The 19,835-nt window shown below is 43.4% G+C and overlaps 1 protein-coding gene and 1 non-coding gene across 8 annotated transcripts in view; both read right to left on the reverse strand.

The window, feature by feature from the left end:
- TRAF3IP1 (TRAF3 interacting protein 1) overlaps positions 1–19,835 on the reverse strand; it is an 80,441-nt gene that overhangs the window by 17,992 nt on the left and 42,614 nt on the right. The gene's annotated exons all lie outside the window — the stretch shown is intronic.
- On the reverse strand, positions 10,101–10,207 carry LOC120364395 (U6 spliceosomal RNA). Its single transcript, XR_005579657.1, has one exon. It is a non-coding gene; the product is annotated as a U6 spliceosomal RNA (small nuclear RNA).

A 19,835-nucleotide genomic window follows, 5' to 3' on the forward strand; every position in this document is an offset into this window, starting at 1 on the left:
ACTATGCCTGGCTAACTTTTTTCAGTTTTTCATTTTTGCAGACAAGGTCTTGCAATGTTACCCAGGTTGGTCTTGAACTCCTGGCCTCACGTGAGCCTCCTGTCTAGCTCTCTCAAAGCACTAGGATTACAGGCATGAGTCATCATGCCCAGCCTCAAAATTCTGTTTAAGAATCAACCATGTTACATGTATTTTGTTCATTTGCATTGCTGAATAGTGTTTCATTATATGAATGAAATACCACAATTTATTCATCTGTTGCTGATGGACATTTGGGTTTATTATTGCAAAAAACACAACTCTGAATCATCTTACATATATCCCAATATAGATGAGCACATGACTATCTCAGGTATGCAACAAGAAGTGGCTTTCCTGGTCAAAGGGAATGTGTATCTTCAATTTTATGATATAAGGCCAAACCATTTACATCTAGTTTTAGAAATTTACATCGACCATTCTTCATTAATTATTTCTAGGCATATAAAGGAAGCTTCAGCTCTATTCCTATGCCAATTCTACAGTCTGACAACTGAAGGTCATAACTACTGAACTGTTTCCTGGCAGCAGCTAGAAAACCGCGACTCCAAGTCAGGAACGGGCTGTTAAAAGGAGCCTTCCAGACGGCAGACAGCTGCTCATTAGACGAACTACTTAGAACTACCTACACACAGGTGGTAAGCTTTCAGCATGGATGCATGAGAAGCTGGACAGGATGAGGGCTAACTGCCCAGACTGGGGTCCAACAGATCTGGGGTAGTTCGTACCTCTGGGACTTACTGTCTATATCATCTTGGACAAGCTAACTTTTGTGCCTCATTTTCCTAACCTAGGAAATGGGTATAATGCCGATCTCATCTGTAGGTGACCGTATTAAATTAAGTATGCAATTTCTTAGTCACGCTAAATGCTCTATAAATGTTAGCTGTTACAATCATTATATTGTCTACAATGAATAATTAATGGCACGTGTCTATAGGAGAAAAAATGCATACAGAGTAAAATATCATTAAATGTAAGCACCTTTTACAGATAAACATGAATGTCCTTGGAAGACGAATGAGAAACCCTCTTAGAATTATGTGTAAGCCAGGTTAAGTGAGCTTGGCATGAGCCCCAATGGTCACTGCGGTGAAGGCAAAAGATCAGAGAACAAAACAGAGAAATCTTCAGACTGGCCTTTCGGATGGACCTTAAAGTGGTCTGAAAGTTGATTTTATGAGTTAGGTGATTCTTGTCATATCCAACCAAACCAGAGTCAAGGGGTGAGGGGAAAAAGCACTCAGGGCACCTGCTTCATGAGTTACATATTTCAGAAGTCCAGTTGCTTAAACAGCCTGCTGTAACCTAAGACCAGTTTTACCTAGGAGCCGCTGAAACAACCCTCTGTGACTCTAAGACCAGCTTTGCCTACCACTGTCACTCACCAATTCCAGCTTGCCAGCTCCCCAAAGCGTCTCTAGTGCCAGTGAGCTTTCTTCCAAAACAACACATAACCTCTTTCTTTCTGATAGAACTCCCAACCTGCTCTGTTCTTCAGACATACCGAAGACCATCTGTTCTGTGTGTATACCCCGAACTGCAATTCTTGCCTCCCAAATAAAACGTTTTAAATTTCAAGATTTGTCTCTGTATTGTGACTTTGACAATGGAAATATTGTTTAAAATCACCTGTTCACTGAAGGGTGACAGACTATTCCACCCAAAAACCTGCTACTTTGGCAGAAGGATTATTTTGACCTAAGGCACTTGAAGAACAGTGGAGCAAGGAGACCAGGCTGACCTCCCTTTTCTTCTTAAAAGTAGATGGAACTCCCATGTGGCAGATGCCCTCCTTGCACCAAAAAGAAAGAAACATTCTCGTCACCAAGACAGTTCGAGGCCAGAAGAATTCTGTACAAATAGACCTAGAAATCCACGGAAAAATTCGCTTTCACAAAACCAGTCCCTGGTACCAAAGGGGCTGGGACCCACTGTTGTGGAATATCTAAACAGGGTTACGGCACTCACACTTGTTCCTCACTGCAGTGAAAACGCCTCCAGCCACTCATTAGTACATATGATGTTGACTGTTTGACACAGGTGTTTTCTCTCTCTCTCATGAAAAAGAAGTATTTTTCTATTCCTAGCTCACTACAGGTTTCCAGTCATAATGGAAATTGAATTTTACATGAGCCATTTATTTTTAAGAGAAAATATACTGACGTGATTTGAGCTGGTTCGGGAATAATTTCTTGATTATATGTAAGGTAAGTAATCCACACTTAAAAGATGCTACAACAACTGACTTGAATTTCTTAAACTGAAATGATTTACTCTTCCCTGGACATGGCTGCATGAAGGAGGAGGAAATACTGGAGAAACTACCAAAGGAACTAGACATAGATATATTTACCTAATAGGAAAAAGAGTTTCAACGCCAGAATATATTCTAGCTCACTTTTGATTATATAGTAAAACATACGTTTTAGGAAAGAATTACTAGTAATTCCTAACTTCAACTTTTTTCAAATTTCTTCATCTTTGCTGAAATGAAATCTCTAAAGTCCATTCTAGCCATAGTTTTAGGATTCTGTAACCCTTTTTAAAGGATATGAGACTGGGTGTGTTGGTTCACGCCTACAATCCTAGCACTTTGGGAGGCTGAGGTGGGCAGATCACGAGGTCAGGAGTTTGAGACCAGCCTGGCCAATATGGTAAAATGCACTAAAAATACAAAAAAAAAAAAAAAAAAAAAAAAACCCAAAAAAACAAACAACAACAACAACAACAACTATATATATATATATATATATATATACATATATGTATATGTGCTTGTAATCCCAGCTACTGAGGAGGCTGAGGCAGGAGAATTGCTTAAACCCAAGAGGTGGAGGCTGCAGTAAGCCAAGATCGCGCCATTACACTCCAGCTTGGATGACAGAGCAAGACTCCATCCATCAATCAATCAATCAATCAATCAAATCAGGCTGATTCTGGACAGATTGGAAAATTGGGAACCAGGGTAGCAAACAAGTGTAAAACAGAACAAAAGATCAGGGCACTGTTCTCAGCAGTGGGCGGAGGCAGCACAAAAGTGAAACCCTGAGACAGGGGACACTCAGGAGGCCAGTCCACCAGTGCCCAGCTCTTGCATGGGGATGAGAACCTGACCGGGGCAGAGCTGAGTCTACAAGGAGCATGAGGGTGCCACTGAGCCAAGGAGGAGGAGTCCAGATGGGGGCCCTGCAAGACCACAGCTAAATCAGAGAACAAGCCAGTGGACAGAACATAGTGGAAAACTAACAAATAGTCAACCCCAAAGACAGCGGGCAATGAGCAAAAGAGGAACAAGAACCGTAAGGGGAGATATATGAAACAAAGAGCAAGATGACAGACTTAAACCTACCTGTATCAACAACTGCACTAAATGTAAACAGACTACATTTGAACACCATGCAAAGAATAACAGGACTTCACTAAAAGACAGACGCAACTAGCACGTACAAAAAGTTGTTCACCTCAATTTGCAACATGAAAAGCAATAAAACCGGTTTAGCAAGGAATCCAAAAACAATGAAGATGTCCGGTGTTTGCTAGAATATGAGGAAACGAACACGCATGGGTATGGGACAGAAAGATGCTGACAATCTAGATGACCCAATATTCCACTTCTGGGATTTACCCTTAGAGATGTTAGAGAGGTGCCCAAAAGTATGTGGGCAAGATTTTTCATCTCAGCACTTCTAATCATAGCAAAAGCCCGTCCCCACACCAGTGCCGAGGTCGGCAGGGGCCTGGGGAAATGCCACAGTGCATCTGTGCAGTGAGCATTCACCTGTTGGCCGGTGACTGACAGACTTGGTGCAGATTGTTGATTAACAGGTAATTTCCAAAGGCCTATGCTGGGCAGCACCATTTGCGTGCAGCCACCACTTTCAAAGGCACCTACTGTGTGTCAGGGCCTGGGCCCACTGCCCTTGGGACTCTCACAATCTAGTCAGAAGAAATGGCAGCAAGTCTGATTCAGGTTGCCAATGAGACACCAAGAGGATGGGGGAATGGAAGCAAGGCCCCACATAGCCTGGGTATAGGAGACTGCCCAGAGGGCAGCCTGCAGCAGGTGGGCCTACAGTGGGTGAGTATTCCAGATAAAGGGCAGAGCTGGGTGCAGACTTCCTCAAAGGTGAAAACCACATGCAGGTTCAGGAAGGCTGCAGGCTAGAGGGCAGTGTGCCCGACAGTGGTGAGGATTTCAGACTTGATCCTATGGGCAATAAAAAGCCAACAAAGGGATTTCAGCAGCCAGAAACCTAATAAGATCAGAGTTTTCACAAAAACACGAGGCTCCCAACTAGGGGAGGCGAGGAGGCAAGAAGGCTCTTGTGACCAACCGCCCAGGGACCTGATCGAGGCAGGAGGAGGCAGCAGGACTGGAGAGACACATGCAAGCTTCTAGCTTTATGAGAGGTGGAGGGGCATGGAGGAAGGGCTGGGACTCTCTTGAGTAACTTGGGGGACAGTGATGCCAGTCGCTGAGCCAGCAAAGAAGGTCTGGAAGGAAGGTGGTGACACTCGACTGAAAGCTGCTGAGCCTCAGCTATCTATGGGGTGCCAAGGGAAGACACGCAGCTCCCAGGAAAAGGTGGACACCCAGGCGTCTTCCACCCTTCAGCCTCCCCACCTGCTGATCTGAAAGCACCATTTCACTGCCTCCAGGTGCAAATGACAACTTGGGCAGGGACGTAAAATTCTTGTGTTGCAATGTTTCCTTTACAATCATGAACTTTTTCTGGATTTCTTTCAACGTTTAATGTTGCAAAAGTCTGTGGTCAATCTGATTTTTGTCCTTTAATCATTTTTGGCTGGGTCCTTTGGAGTGTTTTCTTTTTCCCTTTTTTTTGAGATGGAGTCTCACTCTGTCTCCCAGGTTGAAATACAGTAGTAGGATCTCGGCTCACTGCAACCTCCACCTCCCAGGTGAAAGTGATTCTCCTGCCTCAGCCTCTTGAGTAGCTGGGATTACAGGTACGCACCACCACGCCCGGCTAATTTTTGTATTTTTAGTTGAGACAGCGTTTTACCATGTTGGCCAGGCTGGTCTTGAACTCCTGACCTCATGATCCGCCCACCTTGGCCCCCCAAAGTGCTGAGATTATAAGCATGAGCCACGGCGCCCGGCCTGTAGCGTTCTTCTCTTATCCTTGGCAGTCACCGATTCCACCAGGATGTGTCTCAGTACCCTACTGGCACTTTTTAGCTGACTCTAAGGGAGTGTCTTCCTGTCTGCATACTCAGGTCTTCTGTGCAGGAGAACCGCAGTGGCATCTGTGCCACCTGTTCTCATATTCTCTTTACGAACGCCAACCACCACATCTGGGCTCTCTGTCCCCTTTCTGTCAGCTCCTTTTTCACACCTCCGCATGGCTTTGGTGTTTCCTCCTTGATATTCTGGGAAGGCTTCTAAGGTTTGCCCCAAACATCACTGGTTGCTTATTCTGCGGTACCGATCCTGCTGCTCTATGGCTTTAGGTATATACTTTGCTCCGATCGTTACATCTGTGTGCTTCCATGACAACTGCTCCTTGACTCGGCGCACACCTCCTCCCCATCTATGGCTTCCCTCCCTCCAGCCCCTTTGCTTCGCAGCCTGTCTTCCTCTCATTCGTTTTTTGCTTAATTATTGGTATTTTTAAAATTCATAGAGCATGATGCACACATTTACAAAAGAATCACACCCTACACCCACAAGGAGCTCTCCTCAAAAGTCCCTGTCAGTTCTGCTTACAGATGGCAGGAGGGGCACCCACATACGTGGTGCTTTGTGAACCCTCTGTCTGCTCACAACCTGGAACAGTGGTGCAAACGAATGTTTACGCCCATTATCAAGGATCTCATCAGGGACAAATGCAGGGCTGCCGCCCATCAGGGTGGTGTCTGCAAGGGAACTTCCGCCCATCTCTCTTCAGTGCCTAGAGGAGCCCCTGGCCAGCATCCTTCCACACAGTGCTGCTCACAGGCACAGACAGCCCGCACCTTCCTGGCTTCCAGCTAGGAACCAAGCCTGCCTGAACCTGGGAGCTCCTCAGGCCCCACTTCCAAATGCCACTGAGCCACAGCAGGGAAAAAGAACCGAAGAGCATCCCACCCTCACCCTGCCCATGGCCTTCCAAGGGTGTCATTGGGGTTCAGTGGCCCCTAGAGGCCTTATTCCAATCCAGCTCCCTCTGCATGCCCCAAAGGAACTTTTTAAAGTTTCTGGAATGTGGATGCAACCCTCACTGGTTTTGTCTCATTTTTATGTTCCATTCACTTCACTGGGATTCTGAGAAGGGAAAGAGAAACTTAGGTTCGAGCTACCCTAGCTGACCCAGGACTTCCATGGAAACAGAATTCCAGGAAAAGGAAAAAAAAAAAAAAAAAAACCAAGCATCCTACCAAGTCTCGTCACTGTGGCAAGAAAAATAGTTGCTATTTTGTAAATAGGACAGATGATGAGAGTATCCTCAGAAAACCAAAACGAATGAGTCAGACTCAATAGAGATCCGGAAGAACTGGTTTCAAGCACGCAAAAGAACTTAATTCTCCACAGAAGATACTTGTCTGTAGAAGGATCCTTGCTCTCCACCCTTGTTTTATGGCTACTGCACTCACACTTAAACAGCAACTCATACACCGTCACGGAAAGCAGGGGTATTAATGGGCTTTATCTGATTTTCTTACATTCCTCTCATCTCTTTACAACAGTGTTTTTGGTTTTTTAATTTTTCAGAAGTTCAAAGACTAAAAGGTATAATGCAGCCATTTCCTTTAAAATACTGTCAGGATCATCTCACCTTGGGGCCAGGAGGCTGCGCTCAGGAAGAGCAGGATCTGCTTCTGCCACCACAGCCCGGAAACAAGCCCGCAAGTCCTGTTCAAATTAGCCACGTCCAAGAGACACTCCCGCCACTCAGGGACCCCGGGGGAGACGTCCTTCCCTTCCTGTGCATGTAGATACCGTATTTTCTGGGTGTAACAGGATCAACTGTTGTGCATAGGAACCAAAGGGCGCAGGTAAGCAGCTTCTCTACCTGGTTCCCGCAGGGCTCGGAGGGGCCCTCTGAGAAGCTGGAAGGCACCCGTAGGGAGCCAGCTGCACATGAAGTCACCTGGGGAGCAATTTTACATGACCAGCACCAGCACCTGCCCAGAGACAGACCCTAACGGAGAGAAGAGGGGGCACCAGTATTTCACAAACACTCTCTGGATGCTTCTAATACATAGAGGTCTCTGAGCAGATGAACCTCCAAGCAAATGTCAAAGGGCACAAGGTTATCAAGTTCACTTTCTGTACATTTTAGAATCACTTCTCATGTCATAGGCAGCAGCAACAAAAGAACCTAAGTTTAAAAACTGACTTTGAAATTGTCTTTCTCCATCAACACTGAGAATGGCCAGTGAAGGAGGGTATTGCTCAATTATTTTGTTTTTTATTTCCATCTCTGTACTAATTAGATTTGCTATTTTAAATGTCTTACTAAAATATTAATCATTTTCTTTTGAACCTATTGCTACAGTACTTCCTTATCATTCTGGCTCCAGTTTTGTATTTTGCCTTCTAAATTCTGAACATACTTAATTGTTCCAAAAATACCAAACATAACACGCAGTTACTGGGCAACATGAGACCCACTGAAGTGAATGGCTGGCATGGGAGCAGGGGTCTAACCCTGCAGCAGGAAGTGACCATGAAGTGAGAGGTCCTCGGCAGAAAACAAATGTCACAGAATTCATTGACGTCTAAGGACTGGATGAGCAAAGGAAAATTCACATACAGGACGATGAGGTTCCAAATCGCCAAGCAATGGCCCCACACTGCCACCTTCATGCAAACAAGTGTCCATGGCTGCCACGGCAGACAGAATGAGGAGCTCTGCTGAGGCTGGCACGCCTCACCTGCCCTCCACCAGCATCCTCACAGCCAGCCCCAAAGTCAGCTGCAAGGTCTCAGTCAGTGACCGATGCTGTGAGGAAAGCGAAGTGGGGGTCAGAGGTGGGGAGTGTGCGGCTGAGGCCCCACGCAGCTGGGTGGACAGGAGAGGCCTCTCTGAAGAGGAGACTTGTGGGCAGGGATTTGAATGGGGTGGGGGCTGCCTGGCCCGAGAGACCAGCAGCTGGCCTCCAGGTAACTTTGGACTGCAGGAAAACAGGCCCCCCACGATGCACGGACCACCAAAGAGTGAGCCGACAGGAAACAAGAACAAGTCTGGGGTTCCGCCGAGGCCGACACAGGGTAGAACCCCTGACCCACCTCCCACCAAGGGAAGAGCAGAAGCAACCTGGTACTAGTCAGCAACGACCGACCACGAAACCGCTCGAGTGCCTCGTGGTTTGGGTTTGCAAGTTGCTGGTGGGTAGGAAGCTTCTGACCCAGCAGCCTGGGGCCTGGGGTATCAGTGGGGTTCAGTGGGCCCTACAGGCCTTTTTCCAATCCAGCCCCATCTGCATGCCCCAAAGAAACTTTAACGTTTCTGGAATGTGGATGCAACCCTCACTGGTTTTGCCTAGGCTTGAATCTTGCCTCTGCCACCCACCACTCATACAGCCCCAAACACATTCCTCAACCTCCGGATGCCCCAGTTTCAAAATGGGTAACAGCACTGCCCCTATCTCACTGGGGAAATCCCAGCTTCTGACCAAGCTAGGGAGAAAGTGCCCACCCTCAAGTTTCCCTCATCCCTCAAAACCCAGATCACTCATCAGACATAAACTATTCTAGAGCTCCGGAAAAGACATGGGGTCCCAAATTAATTTTATAAAATGGACAAGCCGGGCGCGGTGGCTCAAGCCTGTAATCTCAGCACTTTGGGAGGCCGAGGCGGGTGGATCACGAGGTCAAGAGATCGAGACCATCCTGGTCAACATAGTGAAACCCCGTCTCTACTAAAAATACAAAAAATTAGCTGGGCGTGGTGGCACGTGCCTGTAATCTCAGCTACTCAGGAGGCCGAGGCAGGAGAATTGCCTGAACCCAGGAGGCAGAGGTTGCGGTGAGCCGAGATCGCGCCACTGCACTCCAGCCTGGGTAACAAGAGCGAAACTCCGTCTCAAAATAAAATAAAATAAAATAAAATAAAATAAAATAGACATAACCTTGATTCTCAAACACACACACACACACACACACACACACACACACACACACACACAAACACTCTCTCTCTCTCTCACACACACACACACACACACACACACACAAACACTCTCTCTCTCTCTCTCTCTCTCTCAAATGCCAGGCCAATTCCACTTTAATAAAGATATGAAATTCTATTTTTAAATGTCAGCAAATTAAATATAGTTTTATATTGGGTAGGTAATAGATGATGACGAAGCAAAGGTTACTTGAGTGTGAGAACTGTCCAACGTTAGGAATTCTATTAATGTATCAATATCTCAACAGCTGCCAAAAAGACTGTTGTTAACCTTGTCATCCGTTTCTGACTGAATGTCGAGAACAGTGCCTAGCACATGGCAGGTGCCAGATGGCCGGTGACGAATGGATGCTAACTTTTAAAACATGAGACTTTGTAGTCATAAACGAGTTTACATTAGGAGATTTTTTTTTTTTTTTTTGAGACAGAGTCTCCCTCTGTCACCAGGCACCAGGCTGGAGTGCAGTGGCGTGATCTCAGCTCACTACAACCTCTGCCTCCCGGGTTCAAGCAATTCTCCTGCCTCAGCCTCCCGAGTAGCTGGGACTACAGGCGCATGCCACCACGCCCAGCTAATTTTTTTTGTATTTTTAGTAGAGAAGGGGTTGTACCTTGTTGGCCAGGATGGTCTCAATCTCTTGACCTTGTGATCCGCCCATCTCAACCTCATGCCCGGCTACATTAGGAGATTTTTTAAAGGCTAAATAAAAACCAGTAACTTAGGTGTCCAACTTAATAAATTTAAAAAGAAAAACAGTAAAGAAGGAAGAAAATTAAATAAAACTGGAGATATCAATGAAAACAAACACAAAGATTAAAATAAGAACAGGAAAGCCAAAAGCCAGTGGTTTAGACAGGCAAATTTCTGGAAAAACAGATTTTAAAAAATGCCTAAGTAATATTGGTTTTTAAAAAAGGACAAAACTAAACCACATATAGAGCAAATATTTGCGTGTCATCCTTGCGCAGGGGCCATGCTAATCTTCTCTGTATTGTTCCAATTTTAGTATATGTGCTGCCGAAGCAAGCACAACAGCAAATATTAAAGAGATCCAGCAAGAGCTTTTTTCCAGTAAGTATGAAATTTTTCAAAAAACTGATAGTCAAAATGGACTTGAAAACAAATTTTAAAAAGTCTGAGTACTCTCAGCCAGGTGCAGTGGCTCACGCCTACAATCCCGGTACTTTGGGAGGCCAAGGTGGTCGGATCACCTGAGGTCAGGAGTTCGAGACCATCCTGGCCAACATGGTGAAACCCCATCTCTACTAAAAATTCAAAAATTAGCTGGGTGTGGTGGTACACGCCTGTAATTCCAGCTGCTCAGGAGGCTGAGGCAGAATTGCTTGAACCCAGGAGGCAGAGGTTGCAGTGAGCCAAGATTGTGCCACTGTACTCCAATCTGGGCGACAGAGCAAGACTCTGTCTCACCAAAAAAAAAAAGACTGAATACTCTCATAATTAACACAAAAATAAAAACAATGGTTTAAGTATTTCCCACAAAGAAACACCAAGCTCAGGTGGTTTTACATGTGAAACTGTCAAATTGTCAAAAAATATATTCCAATCACATACAATCTCTTCCAGAACAGATAAAAACAAAGAATATCCTCAGTTTGTTCTTGACCTTGGTACTAAAAAAATATAAGGAGCATACAAGAAAAAGAAAATTATGGGTTCATTCCATTCATGAATATAGATGGAAAAATACTAACTAGCAACTAGACTCTTAACAGTAGATAAAAATAACAATAATACATCATAACAATGTTAAATTTATCCCAAGAATGGAAGGACTGTTTCCTATGAGAAAAGTTACAAGTGCCATATAGTGAATTAAGGAATATAATAGAATCATCTCAACTGACACAGAAATAGCATTTAGTAAAATTTAACACCCATTAATAACAAAGCCTCACAGTGGGGGGAAAATCTACAAAATCTTAGCCAGGCACAGCGGCACTCACCTGCAGTCCCAGCTACGTGGGAGGCTGAGGTGGAACGATCATCTAAGTCTAGGAAGTCAAAGAGGCAGTAAGCCATGATTGCACCACCGCACTCCAGCCAGGATGACAGTGAGATCCCGTCTCAAAAACAAAAAAATCAGGTTAAGAAGGAAACAAGGTTGCCCACCATGACCATTCCTACTCTACTCTAGTAGAGGGCCAAGCCACAGAAATGCAACAGTAAGAGGGAATTAACTGGATAAGACTGGAAAAAAAGGAAATGAAGTCATCAGAACTTGCAGATGACACAGACAATGGTGCGGAGCATGGGCTAAAGGCATGGACTCTGGGTGCGACTGCCTGGCCCTGAATCTCGCCTCAGGCATGGACTCTAGGTGCGATTGCCTGGCCCTGAAACTCGCCTCTGCCACTCACCATTCATAAAGCCCCAGACACGTTCCTTAACCTCCACATGCCCCAGTGTCAAAATGGGTAACAGCAGTGCTCACATCTCACTATTATCTATTTTATTAGCTATCTTAGAACAGAGCCTAGCACACCTTGCTATTAGGTGTGTGCTGCTATGACAGCAAAGAAAACACAAAAGACTCAACAGACACATGTTTAAAACAGTTTCAGCCGGGCGCGGTGGCTCAAGCCTGTAATCCCAGCACTTTGGGAGGCCGAGGCGGGTGGATCATGAGGTCAAGAGATCGAAACCATCCTGGTCAACATGGTGAAACCCCGTCTCTACTAAAGATACAAAAAATTAGCTGGGCATGGTGGCACGTGCCTGTAATCCCAGCTACTCAGGAGGCTGAGGCAGGAGAATTGCCTGAACCCAGGAGGTGGAGGTTGCGGTGAGCCGAGATGGCGCCATTGCACTCCAGCCTGGGTAACAAGAGCGAAACTCCGTCTCAAAAAAAAAAAAAACAAAACAGTTTCAAAGCGTTTGTTGACCTACTAGTTGTAAGTCAACAGCATTACTATCTACCAGCAACAAACAACCAGAAAACAATTTTAAGTACATATACAGTACTTATAACAGCAGAATAAACCACAAATACCCAGATATAAATCTAACAAAAGATATGAACAACCTTTACAAATAAAAGCATAAACATTCACTAAAAGACTTTAAAGAAAGTCTAAACAAATGAAGAGAGAGTTTTGTTCATAAATAATCCAACTGAAATCCCAAGAGGGTTTTTCATGGCACTCAATAAACAGGTTATAATATTTACATGGCAGTGGACAGGACCAATAATTGCCAAAACACAGCTGAAGAAGAGGAATAAGAAGGCAGGGCTTTGCTACCGGACATGAGGCCTTGTTATGAAGCGACAGTCGCTATAGCAGGGTGGTATCAGTGCAGGACGAGCGGAACAGTAAAAAGCATATATAGCCTGTGGACCAGCCCACCACCTGGATTTCTGTACAGCCCATGAGCTAAGAATGATTTTTATACTTATAAATAGTTGGAAAAAAACCTGTTAAGGAATAATAGTTGGTGGCACATGAAAGTTATACAAAATTCACATTTCGGTATCCATAAATAAATAGAGTCTTGCCGGAAACCAGCTACACTCACTCATGTATATATTGTCTGTGGTTGCTTTTACACTACGATAACAAAGTTGAGTAGTGGCAAGAGAGATTATATGGTTCTCATGGCTGAAGATATTTACTACCTGACCTTTCACAGAAAAAGTTTGCGAACCTCTGGGGCAGAGAACACAGAAAGAGTTCCAAGCATATGGAACTTTCATACTCACTAGAGATAGCATTGCAGATCAATGTGGAGAGGAGGAAAATTAGTTATCCATATGAGGAGAGAAAAAAGAAACTACATGCTGTCCCACAGAATACAGGAAGATCAACTCCAGGTAGATTAAGCATGTCCATGTCAAAACAAAGCATTACTTTTTAGAAAAGAATAAACATCTTTCTGACCTTGGAATAGAGAAGGATTTCTTAATCAAGATGCAAAAAGCATTAACCATAAGAGAAAAGATTGAGAGATTTGATTAAAATTTAAAACTGTCATTGAAAGACACCATAAAGAGAATGAAGGAAAAGATTTTTAAATAAATGTGATTTTAATGTGATTGTACTTTCCTTGACTCCCTCAATCCTACCATCTATTATTATTATGTTATTCTTCAACAAAACTATTTTTTCTAGATCTAGTTTAGGACTTTTGCATTCAATTCTGTAGTTATACTCAATTCTATATGCTTAATCAGTTTCAATAATCAATATTCATTCATTTCACCTATACCAATGCTGTCCAATACAAGTATGCAAGCCATATATGTAATTTAAGGTCTTTTACCAGTTTCACTTTAAAAGTAAAAAGGAACAGGTGAAATTAGTTTCAATAAATTTTATTTAATGCGAAATATACAAAATCATTTCAACATGTAATCAACACAAAAATTACTAATGAGATAGTTTATATTCTTCTTTTCCAACATAGTATTTGAAATCTGATGTGTATTTTATACTCCAATACATTTCAATTGGGACTCACTGCTTTTCCGGTGCCACCACCACGTGGGGCGAGTGGCTACTATACTGCTCACCCCAGGCCCACACTCGGCCTTTCCTGAGGTTTGGGGCTTCATTTTGATGTTTGCTTATTGATTTCTTAGTTATCTAGATATCTATATTTCTTTTTCTTTTTTTTTTGAGACGGAGTCCTGCACTGTCGCCCAGGTTGGAATGCAGTGGTGTGATCTCCGCTCACTGCAGCCTCCACCTCCCAAGTTCAAGTGATTCTCCTGCCTCAGCCTCCCGAGTAGCTGGGATTACAGGCGCCCACCACCACACTCAGCTAACTTTTTTTGTATTTTTGTTTCACTATGTTGGCCAGGCTGGTCTTGAACTCCTAATCTTGTGAACCGCCCGCCTGAGCCTCCCAAAGTGCTGGGATTACAGGTATGAGCCACGGCGCCCAGCCGGTATCTATATTATCTTCCGCTATTTTTACGTATGAAATGACAATCTAGCTAAATAGTAAGAATCTTGGGTCAATTTCTTTCTCTCCAAATGCTGAAGCAACTGTTCCTTTTTCTTCCAGCATTTAGGGCCAAAGAGAAGTTTACAGCAAATCTGACTTTGGTTATTTTGAAAAGAACCTGTTTTTTTCTTGATGTACAATATACTTGCAGGATTGTTTTTGGTTGCTGTCCATAAAAAACCTTGATCTCCACAATACTGCCAATATTGTGAGTTCCCTTTTTACCTGGCACATGAAACCCTTTTCAAGTGCAGATTCATAGAAGGTCAAGCTTCATGCTCTTCACGAAAAGTACCAAAGCACCCCTAAGAAACATACTTTTAATGTTACATTAACTGAGATCAGAAAGCTAGTAAACGTCATTCTTATCACACTTTACTTAGAAATCTGTATTACTGTCCAAATGACCTATGTCCCAATTGTGGCAGAAAACCACATTTACAAGAGAACCGTGCCTGCTCCCTAGTGCTCAGAGGCCTCATCACGGGCTTAAAGCGCCCCCTGGTGTTAGCACGGGGCTCACCAGAGGCTATGGCGTGAAAAACGTCCATAATTCCCCTAAACGCACATAACTTCATTTTTACCTCTGGCAAGTGCTTCCCCACATTTTATCATTCATTCCCTTCCACTTCCCCCCTTCTCTCCTAACTTCTTTTCAACTGGCAATGAGATTCATCTCTTCAACAGTTGATGACATGCACTTAGGTCCACTGCTGTGCTAGGCACAACAGGGAGGTGAGAGGCACCGCTCTTCACCTTACGAGATGCCCATTCCCGGGGAGAGTCAGGAACTGATCTCCCCCTCCTGAGCCATTGGTCCTGAAGCCATGAAGTGGGCAATGCCAGGGGAGCACGTGCACTAGGCTGGCGGTGGGAGAGCCTGGGGGAGGGAGAAGGGAGGCAGTAGCCCAGCACAGGGGGAAGAGGAAACGCTCAGGGCTGAGGAGACAAGGTCGGGAGAGCAGAGACAGGTACACACACACGTGTACACACACACATGCACAGACATGCACATACACATACATCACAGACACAGGCATGCACACACGCACATGTATACATACATACATAGACATGCACACATACATGTATACACTCAGCGGCACACACATATGCATACATGCACACACATTCATATACATGCATCCAGACATGCACACATATACATACACACATAGATATGCACATGGACACATATATACACATGCACACATACACATGTATACACACATGCAGACATCCACACATACACGTTCACATGTATACACATACAGACATGTACACATGTGTATACTCACAAACACAGAAATGTACATTTTTTCCCTCTAGCTCTGTTCACTGAGACAACCTGAGAGCGGAACCTCCAAAAGCAGTAAACACCCCATCCTCCAATCAAAGGACCCAGGTCTCCTGGGGAAATGGCTGATTCCGGGGCTGGAGCAGGGAAAGAACAGGATGAGCCTGAAAGCAAGGAACAGCTCAAAGAACACTGGTCACAGGCTGAAAGAACACAAAGCCAGCTTGAAGGAACTCTCTGGGGCCAAATCTGAGGCCATCTGCACATGAAAATCATGACAGTAAGAGATTACAGCCCACAGAGTCAAACTGGAAGCCAGGAGCCCATAATGATACAAACGAATGATTACATTTAGTGAAGCATGGGGTACTTAGATTGCACAAAGAACTTCCCCCAAAATGCCAGTAATTACAAGGGAAAAGGAGCAGCTTGACAACAGAGAAGCTGGCAGACAGCATCCTCATTGAGAGGCCACAGAGAGTGTCTGCAGTCAGGGAACAATCTGAAACCCCGCACCACCCAGCAGGACGCGGCAAGGGCAGCACAGCCTCGTTTCTGGGAGATTTCGACCCAGGATGCAAAGTCTGACTCTAATCACAAGGAAACACCACACAAACCCAAACTGACGGCCAGTCTGGAAAATAGCTTGTACTCTTCAAAACTGCCAAGGCCAAACTAAGCACAGACTGCTTTGAGACCGAAAGAAACTTACAAAACATGTAACTCAATCTGGACTGACGCTTCTGCAGCAAGAAGCAGAGTCAGAACGCTCCCGACGGAAGAGAATGGAACACGCTCCACTTTTAATATCACTGTCATTCATCCCCAAAGGCTCTCAAGTCCCCAAAAGTGTCTTTCACAATTGAATGTTTTGCCTGCTTCTAACCCCGCTTTTCTTAGAAAGCTGATTTTAAACCTGTTAAAAATATATTTATTTTAATTGCTTAGTTTGGTTATTACTATTAAAATAACAGCATTATTTTCTATCATTTTATACTATAAATGAACACTACTTGTAATATAATGAAGGCTTTATTAAGCTACCAGAAACCTAGTCAGAACCAAAAAATAGTAATGCACAAAAATCACTCCTAAGTTTTAAAAACTAACATGGTATGCCATGTAAGAGTATTAAGATACAGTGTATTTTACTTACAAATTATTTATTACTGACCAGGCTCAGTGGCTCTTGCCTGTAATACCAGCACTTTGGGAGGCTTGAGGTGAGTGGATCACCTGAGGTCGGGAGTTCGAGATCAGCCTGGCCAACACAGTAAATCCCTGTCTCTACTAAAAATACAAAAAAATTAGTCAGACATGGTGGCAGGCGCCTGTAATCTCAGCTACTCGGAAAGCTGAGGCAGGAGAATCGCTTGAACCTGGGAGGCAGAGGTTATAGTGAGCCTGTGTAACAAGGGCGAAACTCCGTCTCAAAAAGAAAATTATTAAGAACAATGTCTAAAATAAATGTATTTCTACTTTGTTTTCATTTTTTTTCCTTTAAGAGATTTAAGAATATTCCTGAAAATATAAAACTTACAGAGAGCAAAGCCTGATAAAATACAAGCCCTTCACAAAGTGGGTGTCAGTCCTGGTCTCTGCAACAAGTGTTATAAGTATTATCAAGAGGCTTTAGTAGTCTAAACGGGGTCACATCTGGGGATGGAGGAAGTCTACCGGCCAGAAGAAACCATATGGAGATTTCAATCAGGAAACCTTAACATTTCAATATGAAAAATTATATATGCATCACTGCTATAAATAGGAAATCTAAGCATTTTAATGCCAAGAATTTTAGTTTTTCTTTACTCTAAAATATCCCATATAATCCACACCCAGAGAAAAGTAATAAAGTTGTGCCATTGTTTCGTCCATTTCAGCCCTCCTGAGCCTGTTTTACCCACATTAAATTAAAAACTCAATAAAACCTAATTCAGTCAGCCAAGTCCTGTTCCTCTAGTGATAGCTCTTCACTGGAAGCTGCTTTTCAGGTCAGAAACAGACAGCAAGGAATAACAGATGAGAACTAGAAAAACACACGTTTCTCAAAACAGGGAGCACAAATGAGTATGTTTGGAAAGAACAAAAATAACTAAGACTTTTTTAAAAATACATTTCTTTTTTTTTTTTCCAAAGGGAAGCTGCAGAAATATGGAATTTCAGGATTAAAACAATGCTGGAAATAAGTTGCTCCAAATAAAGCCAAAAGCAGCTCAGTACACCCGCCGGCACTGAGTGAAGGAGCACACGCCCTGGCCTGGGGCGGGTGCTGCTCCCTCCGGTGGTGGGAACCTGTGCTTTCGGATCAGGCTCTGGAGTGCAAGGCCCTGGGCAAGGGACTCGGACTCTCCTAAGCCTCAATTTCCTTAGCAGTGAGCTGTGGTGAGGGTGTCGGCGGGCACCCTGTCAAGTCTTCACACCTCTTCAGACCGGCGAGCTCCGCACCCTCCGTCTTCCGCTGCTGGGCGGCTGAGGCTTCCGCAGCTCGCGCCGCAGCCCCTTTGATTTCTCTCCTTACTGCTCTCCAGATGCCCCCTACACCTCTCTCCACTGAGCTGCAGCATTGTTAGTAGTCGGTTTGACTAAATTCTATTTAATCCTAATCCTTAGCCACCAATTTTCATCCTGGGGCTAAGAGAAGGAACATCATTCCCTCATATATCCATTAATGTGTCACAGTGAGTGTGTTTAAACACCAGGGTCTACACTACTTAGAAACTGAACTGATATCCAAGGCAGGCTGTCAAAACCAATCAACTGAAAACATTTTTTATGCAAAGCGCAGAAAAGAATAGTGGTGAAATTAAGACCAGAAATAACCTATCAGACCACAACTGACAAACAAAAATCTGAGGACATAATATGAATTTTAGTAACATTTTGAGTAAAAATGAAATCTTTATTGACTATATTATTTGCTGAGTAATCATGAACCAGAAGATAATGATCATTTCAATTTGGAAATGTTGGTGATAATATAACTAAACACATTTTTAGAAAATCCTGCCTTGGATGTCAGTTTTCTTAGGTCATTTATATATCTATTTTTTTTTTTTTTTTTTTCAAATAAAGACCTCATATTGTATTCTTATCATGAACTTTCTTTGTCTATAGAGAGAAGGCCTATCTCCTCCTAATTATCTTTATGTAGTTCATATACATGTAATATTCTAATGGCTCCCAAACCATTTTTGTGATCTGTAATACCTCCATGGCATATGTTTACAAATATTTTAAGTGATATAGTTGGTGTCTGATTTTTTATAAGATAATATGGTAACAAATTTTATATCCAAAACAAATTTTACATCCAAAACTTAAAATCCCCAGCTGGCATACTGGAAGATACTGCATTCAGAGATTTTACTTGGGAACATAAACTGTTACCCTATTTCCTTAAAAACAAAAACAAAACCTCTAAGAAACAAACAAAAACCCACCACAACCTTTCATGATTAGAATCAATTTCAGTAATTCCCAATTTAACTACTGTATTTTTCTTTTATTTTAGACAGGTCTCACTCTATCACCCAGGCTGGAGTGCAGTTGCGCGAGCTCAGCTCACTGCAGCCTCCAACTTCTGGGCTCAGCCATCCTTCTGCCTTGTCTCCCCGGTGGCTGGAAACACAGGTATGCACCACTCTATGTCGGATGGTTTTTAATTTTTGTCGAGAAGGTGTCTCAGTATGTTGCCCAGACTGGGCTGCAACTCCTAAGCTCAAGTGATCTGCTTGCCTTGGCCTCCCAAATGCTGGGATTACGGACGTGAGCCACCACACCCGGCCCATTTTTATTTCTTTAACAATTTCACTGGAAACATATTCCAGTGAAAGCACAAATATTCCTAGCAAAGGACAAATCTAATAATACTAGGACTACAAATATCCAAACTAAAAATACTGTTGTCAGGTGTAGAACTTTAGGTAAGCAGAGATTCTGAACAGCATTTTTCTGAAAGAGTTACAGTATTTGTGATGAAATTGCACCATCTACCTACCAAAAAAAGAAATCTGAAGATCTATTCCAATCACCAAAGTGAAATAATTTAAGACTCAAATCCCTTACTTTCATCAACAATTCAGCTAAATACTATTTGCTATATGCTACTGATTTTAATTAAAACATAACTTGTTCATGATAAGGTCACTGTATCCATAAAGAGGCATTTCAAGATACAAGTTGTTCTTATATTCTGAAATAAATGCCTCTTTAAGACAGTAATCCATAGTCTCTAGCAGTATTTGTTTGCTTATTACAACTTTCTTTCAGAATGGCAACAAAAAACATACATGCAGGTCAAATTCAATACATGCAGGTGCTCACCAGGAGATGATATGGGCGTGACCTCTAGCAGTCCCACAACAAGGCACAGTTTACACGATTAAGAAAGTAAAGA

This window comes from Saimiri boliviensis, chromosome 5 (assembly GCF_048565385.1).
Source record: "Saimiri boliviensis isolate mSaiBol1 chromosome 5, mSaiBol1.pri, whole genome shotgun sequence".
Taxonomy (NCBI): Eukaryota; Metazoa; Chordata; class Mammalia; order Primates; family Cebidae; genus Saimiri; species Saimiri boliviensis.